Here is a 7,715-nt window from a genome sequence, read left to right on the forward strand (position 1 = left end):
TTCCCAGATCCCTTCCTAGGTTCCAGTTCTTAGAGTTCCTGATGCTTCCCAGTCATGGAACACAGCAGCAGAGTTCATTTGGAACCCCTGGGAGGCAAGGACTTTCTCTATCTCCCTCTGATGCCTGGCACGGTGTTTGACACATACTCGATGCTCAGTACATTTTTTGGAATGAATGGAGAGTCCAGTAGGCAATGGTGGAGATGCAAACCTCCTCAGCATCTTCTCTACTCCTGACGGTCTGGGAACTCCACAGAAAATGCTGGCAGCAAAAACTCCAGCTGCTCAGAGTTCTAGCCCATGGGTGCCTACGCTGGCATCCTCTGCCCTGGCCTTAGCTGTAAATTGCAGCTGGAGCCCCAGGATGTTGCTGCTTGGGGATCAGCTATTTAAGGACCAGAGCTCACTCCATGGCACAAAGTCTGGCAGGCATGCCAGTGTCAAGTCCAAGGAGAGCAAGGGAGAAGGATGAGATTTTCTGGGCACAAGAACAGAAAATGTGCCCATCAAGCACTATGCTCAAGAATCCCGTTAAGCAGTGGGAGGCGGCTGGCACTGTGGAGACAGGGCAGGTTTTGCATGCACACATACACACACACACACACATACACACACACTCACATCAACACATCACCAACTTCTACCAAAACAGCAAAGAAAACAGGAGAGTCTCCAACAGAGGAGAGATTTCCCTGATTTTTGAGAGTATGCAAAGCCAATGGAAGAGGGTAACAGATGAAGCGGGTTAGCAGAGCTGCAGCTCAGGAGAGGCTTCGGGGGTGGCGGGGGCACTGCAGAGGGAACTCGCCTTGCGTGGCACCCACAGGCCCCGGGACTGTGTGAGTGGGAGTCAGAACTGAAACAGTGGCGGCACCGGCCTGCACCGCCTCCTCCTTTCTCCAGGCAGCCCCAGACAAAAAAACCCATCTGGGGAAAACACGGGCTTTCAGTAGGTGTTGGTGGCCCAAAGTAGAGTCTGCCTCAGGCTGCGATTGGGGATCCAGGGCTGACAACGGACTCAGTGGCCACCCTCCTCCTCTCCCCACCACCAACTGGAGCCACAGTCCATGGCCCACGGCAGCTGCCTCAGCACAAAGTGCCCAGCCATAACACAAAGTGTCTCGTGGAACTGTCTCAGCTTCCCATCTGTTAAATGTGTGGATTAGGTGGTCCCTAGGGTCCCTTGAACTTCTAAAAATATCATCCTCCCCACTAATTTTATCCCTGCCAGAAATCAAATCCACATGCCACTGGCCGCCCCAGGTCACTGGCTGGGAAAGTGGGAAGGAGGAAGAGTCAGTGCTGATGCCCTACATTAACCCTAACCCTCACCCTCCTAAGGGCCAGCATTCCCAGTGTCAAATTGTGTCCCCCAAAACGATCTGTTCAAGTGCTAATCCTTGGTACCTGTGCACGTGACTTTATTTGGAAATAGGGTTTTGTAGATGCAATCAAGTAAAGATGAGCTCATTAGGGTGGACCCTAATACAATATGACTGGTGTCCTTATAAGAAGCGGAAAAATGCCATGTGACAGCAGAGGCAGAGATTAGAGAGATGTGTGTCTACAAGCCAAGGAACACCAGGGATAGCAGCAACACCAGAAGCTAAGAGAAAGGCACAGAACAGATTCTCCCCTAGAACCTGCAGAGAAAGCACAGCCCTGCGGATACTTTGATTTTGGACTTCTAGCCTCTAGAATTATGAGACAATAAATTTGTATTGTTTTAAGCCAACCAGTTTGTGGTACTTTATTAGTGCAGCCCTAGGAAACTAACACATCGAGCCAGTCCCCAGGATATACTTACTGAACAAATGAATACCTCTCCTCCCCACCCCAATCTATCATCATGAAGGAACAGAAAAGGAAGCAGGCCCACCCCTCAGATTGGAAGGGTTCAGGGCAAGAGCATAGATGGAGTCCTGTTCCCTCCTCCTCTATTTCCACCTATCCGTCCCACCCTGTTCTGTATAGTGAGGGACCCACACTGTCCACGAACCCCACCCCCCCCACACACACACACCTTGGCCTCCCTTCAGGGACAGCTCGCTCTCTGAATAGCAGATCGAGGGAGAGGTCTGGGCAGGCAGTAGTAATGGACACTCAGGGCTGACTGGGCAGGGAATTCCTGCACCTGGAGGATTGGGGGTGGGGGGACACACCCCCTTGGTCTTGCAAATACCTCACCCGGGCCCACTAAAGCTCAGGCCCAGAAGTGAACAGCCACACATCCAGCATGCACCTAACAGCAGCAGGGAGCGCTTTCCTGGCAGCATCTCAGTCCTCATTCTGTTTTAAAGGCGAAAAAACTGAAGCACAGTAAAGTTGAAGAATCTGTCCAGGGCTAAAAAGCTGATAAACTATATATCTGGGATCAAATCCTGATCTGTTTGACTCCCAGACACTTCCTTTCTCCATATAACATGCTTTTCCCTAGACCTGGTTTAATTGGTAAACTGCCAAAACCTTATAAAATAGTTTAAAAACAAACAATTTTTTTTAAAAAGCCATCAAAGTAACTTAGTACTAGAGAAAGAATAGAGAGGCTGGAAATAGACCCAAACACATACTAGAATCTAGTATATCACAAAGGCATTTTAAATGAATGGATGGAAAGAATTCAATAAATGGCATCAGGACAATGGCAAGCCATCTGGAAGGAAGCAAAGCTGGAGCCCTGCCTTGTTCCTCACACTCGCCAGTAAAACTGATGATCAAAATTTTTCATACAAACAATAAAACCACAAAAGCACTAGAAAATTTTCCTTAAAATACAAAAAGCTTTTCTAAAGCACTAAGAGACAACTCTATAGAAAAGCGACAAGAACGGAACAGAAAGTTCACAGAAAAAGAAACATAAATGACCTATAAAAATATGAAACGTCAGCCTCCTTATGAATTAAAGAAATGTAAATGAAAACAGACATAACAACCACTCCTCCCCCTGAAAAAAGGTTTCTAAAACCCAGTCTTCCAAAGCGATGGAGAGACACTGTTAGAACTGTAAACTGCACCTCTTTAGAGGACAATTGGACCATACTGCGTCCATCAAAACATAAATGTTAGGGATTTATCCCCGGAGAGACTCACAAAAGTACCAAAGATACTGCACAAGATTCACTGCAAACTTGCTCGAAATAGCAAAAACACTAAAACTAAAGTCCTTCAGTAGGGACTGGTTAAATACATTATAGAAATCCATACAACATGATATGACAATACATTAAAAGGATAAGATTTATCTCTATCTATGGTGAAAGTAGAAAAATTTCCCAGCTATATTGATAAGTGGAAACAAGTTGCCAGAACAATATATTATGTTATTTAATGTACATAAACAAATACATATGTATATATATTTGCATATATACATGAAAACTTAATAGTGAATATCTCTGGAGAGCTTAAATCAGGGGAGAGGTGTTAGGGAGGAAGGACATTTAACTTTTGCTTTATACTCTTGTGTACTATCTGAAAATGTTTTTAACATAAATATTATCACCTTTAAAATAATACATTTGAAATTCCAAAGCCAAAATCCTGACGCTATAGAAACCCAACTTTCTGAAGAGCCAAGCTGACTGTTCTAAGCTCTTAGATTGACACAGTAAGGTTTCTCCCAAGCAGTTGTGTTTGAGGAACCTTCCATCCTCTGGAATCCCACTTGATGATCCCTCTCTCCTTAGCCTCTGTTCTGAAATCTCAGGCTTCACTTCTGGGGAGATACCAACTGCCGCTAAGGCAACTGAACTTCTGTTTGAACTTCAGCTCCTAGAGTAAGCATCTAGCTTGATAAATAAAAAGTCAATTAAAAACTCATCCTTAATTTAAAAATGGGCAAGTAAACATTTCTCCTAAGGTATGCAAACAGGCATTAAGCACATGAAAAGTTGCTCAGCATCATTAGCCATCAGGCAAATGCAAATCAAAACCACAGTGAGATACTACTTCACACCCACTAGGATAACTATAATGAAAAAGTCAGGTAACAGCCAGTATTGATGAGAATGAGGAGAAATTGGAACACTTGTACGCTGCTGGTAGGAATGTGAAATGGTGCAACCATTTTGGAAAACAGCCTGGCAGTTCCCCCCTAAGCTTAAGAGTTATCACGGACCCAGCAATTCTATTCTAGGTACATACCCAGAGACGAATCAAAAACATATGCCCATATACCCTGAGAAAACCATAATTCAAAAAGAGTCATGTACCACAATGTTCATTGCAGCACTATTTACAATATCCAGGACATGGAAGCAACCTAAGTGTCCATCGACAGATGAATGGATAAAGAAGATGTAGCACATATATACAATGGAATATTACTCAGCCATAAAAAGAAACGAAATTGAGTTATTTGTAGTGAGATGGATGGACCTAGAGACTGTCATAGGAGTGAAGTAAGTCAGAAAGAGAAAGACAAATACCGTATGCTAACACATATACATGGAATTTAAGAAAAAAAAATGTCATGAAGAACCTAGGGGTAAAACAGGAATAAAGACACAGACCTACTTGAGAATGGACTTGAGGATATGGGGAGGGGGAAGGGTAAGCTGTGACAAAGCGAAAGAGAGGCATGGACATATATACAGTACCAAACGTAAGGTAGATAGATAGTGGGAAGCAGCCGCATAGCACAGGGAGATCAGCTCGATGCTTTGTGACTGCCTGGAGGGGTGGGGTAGGGAGGGTGGGAGGGAGGGAGATGCAAGAGGGAAGGGATGTGGGAACAGATGTATATGTATGACTGATTCACTTTGTTATAAAGCAGAAACTAATAAAAAAATAAAAAGAAAAAAAGAAAAAAAATAAAATAAATAGCTAGTGGGAAGCAGCCACATAACACAGGGAGATCAGCTCGGTGCTTTGTGACCACCTAGAGGGGTGGGATAGGGAGTGTGGGAGGGAGACGCAAGACGGAAGGGTTATGGGGATATATGTACACGTATAGCTGATTCACTTTGTGATACAGCAGAAACTAACACACCATTATAAAGCAATTATACTCCAATAAAGATGTTATAAACCCCCCCCAAAAAACATATGCCCTGGGACTTCCCTGGTGGCACAGTGGTTAAGAATCTGCCTGACAATGCATGGGACGTGGGTTCGAGCCCTGGTCTGGGAAGATCCTACGTACCGTGGAGCAACTAAGCCCGTGCGCCACAACTGCTGAGCCTGTGCTCTAGAGCCTGCGAGCCACAGCTACTGAAGCCCGCGCGCCTAGAGCCTGTGCTCTGCAACAAGAGAAGCCACCGCAACGAGAAGCCTGCGCACTGCAACGAAGAGAAGCCCCCGCTCGCCGCAACTAGAGAAAGTCCATGCGCAGCAACGAAGACCCAACGCAGCTAAAAATAAATAAATAAAGTTATTAAAAAAAAAAAAAAGACAGCGGGCTAGATTTGGTGCATGGGCTGTATGTAGCTCACTGTAGTTCCTTGATTGGATGGTAGTGCTGGTGCTGGTGGTGGCGGCAGCGGCTTCCCCTATCCTCACCCCCCTTTTATCATCAATACCATTATTTGGAGCCCAGTTATGGAAGGCTTTAGACACCTAAATCATTTGCTGGCAACACAGAGCCATTAAAATATTTTTAAAAAATAGAAATATGATTTTTTTCAGTTTTAAAAAATTTGAATAAGTAATATATTCACGTGGTTCAACATTATACCAAAAAATTATACAGTGAGAAGTGTCCCTCCCACCCCTATTTCAGTTACCCATTTTACTAACCAGAAGCAACCAATGAGACCCATTTCCTACTTCGCCTGCTATAGATAGTCCATATCTTGTCTATCTACAAATGCTTTTCCCATTTTTATAGAAAAAGCATGCTATGCATAATATTCTGCACCTTGCTTTTTTTAGTAGGAGAGTGTTCCTATTAAATTTTTGGTGCTTCTATTAAGATAGCAATAACAAATTATTTTATCACTGTTTACGAGAGGTTTGGCATCTTCCTAATGTTGAATCTTCCTATTTGCTCAGATCTTGTATATGCTCAACATTTCAAATTTTCTTCATCTTTATCTTGATAAGTATATTCCTAGGTGTTTTAGGTCCTTCTTTTATATCTTCTGATTGTCGTTGGTATATACAAAAGCCACCATACTGACTTCTTTTATAGTTTAGAATAGTGTTTTGGGCTTTGGGTTTTCCATGTTTATAATCATATTATCTGCAAATGATGATGGTTTTATCTACTCTTTTCCTATTTTTATACCTCTAGTTTCTTTCTCTTGTCCAATTGCATTGGTTGTACCTCCAGAAAAGGTTAAATAATGATGGAAGAATACAACTTTGTGTTGTTTCTTACTTTAATGAAAGTGCTTCTGGAAGATGATGTTTGGGTTGTTTTTATAAATGTTTACCTTATTCTATTTTATCAAGAATGTTTACTAAAAATATGTGTTGGGTTTTATCAATTGCTCTGTTAATATATATTGATAAGACTTTTCCCCTCATTTTCTCTATTAATATGGTGCTTTATATTAGCAGAGTTCCTAATATTAAACCATCCTTGTCTTTTTGAAATAAGCCTTCCTTGTTGATTTAAAATTATTATTAATGTGCTGTTAGATTGTGTTTGCTTACACTTACTAGCATTCTTCCATCACTACCCATAACTGAACTCAGACTGGTTCTCTTGTATTGGTTGTGTCAAGCCTGATGCCTGAGATGGCCAAGTGGAGGGAGATGTGGAAGACGATGTGGGACCTGTGTGTCTGGAGCTCATGGGAAAGGGCCGGACAGAGAGATAGATTTGTGAGTCATTGCATATAGGTGGTATTTTGTGTCAAGAGACTGGATGAGATCACCCAGGAACTGAGTAGATAGAGATGAAGAGGGGAGGAGGACTGAGCCTTGGGGTGCTCCAACATTTTGAGATTCAGCCTCTGACAGGGAACCAGCAAAAGAAGTGGAAAATTATTTGGCAATAAAGAGAAATGAGGAGGGGTGGGATAGGGAGGGTGGGAGGGAGGGAGACGCAAGAGGGAAGGGATGTGGGAACAGAGTATATGTATGACTGATTCACTTTGTTATACAGCAGAAACTAATAAAAAAAAAGAGAGAGAAATGAGGTACTGATACACACTATAGTATGGATGAACATTGAAAAGACTATGTTAAGTGAAAGAGGCCAGACCCAAAAAGCCACATTTTATATGATTCCATTTATATAAAATGTCCAGGCAAATCTATAGAGACAGAAGCAGGTTAGTGGTTGTGGGAGCTGGAGGGAGGGTTGGGATAGGAATGGCCAGGTTAGGAGTTTCTTTTTACATGATGAAAGTGTTCCAAACTGAGATTATTTTGACCAACTCTGTGAATATGCTAAAACCATTGAATTGTACACTGTAAGTGGGTAGGTTTTATGATATGCCAGTGATAGCTCAACAGAAAATATGGGGGAAAAAAAGAAACTGAGAAGTGGCTAGAGTGTAGAAGGAAAATCTGGTGACTGGCATGAGGAAGCTGATCCCATCATGGGTCAGGGCTCAAAGCACCACCAGTGGGAGGCTAGTTCTCACCTTTTTGGCAAAATGCAGGAACATTAATTGGGGACAAGAGTACTTGTTGGCAACATGTTCAATTCCAGGACATCGTTCTTCATTGCTGGAAGTAGTTCTGACCTAACAGCCAAAGGGAGGGTCAAATTTAGAAGACACACTTCCCCAGGAGGAAAAGATTTACTGGCAGGATGTGACAAG

This window comes from Mesoplodon densirostris, chromosome 3, assembly GCF_025265405.1.
Source record: "Mesoplodon densirostris isolate mMesDen1 chromosome 3, mMesDen1 primary haplotype, whole genome shotgun sequence".
NCBI lineage: Eukaryota > Metazoa > Chordata > Mammalia > Artiodactyla > Ziphiidae > Mesoplodon > Mesoplodon densirostris.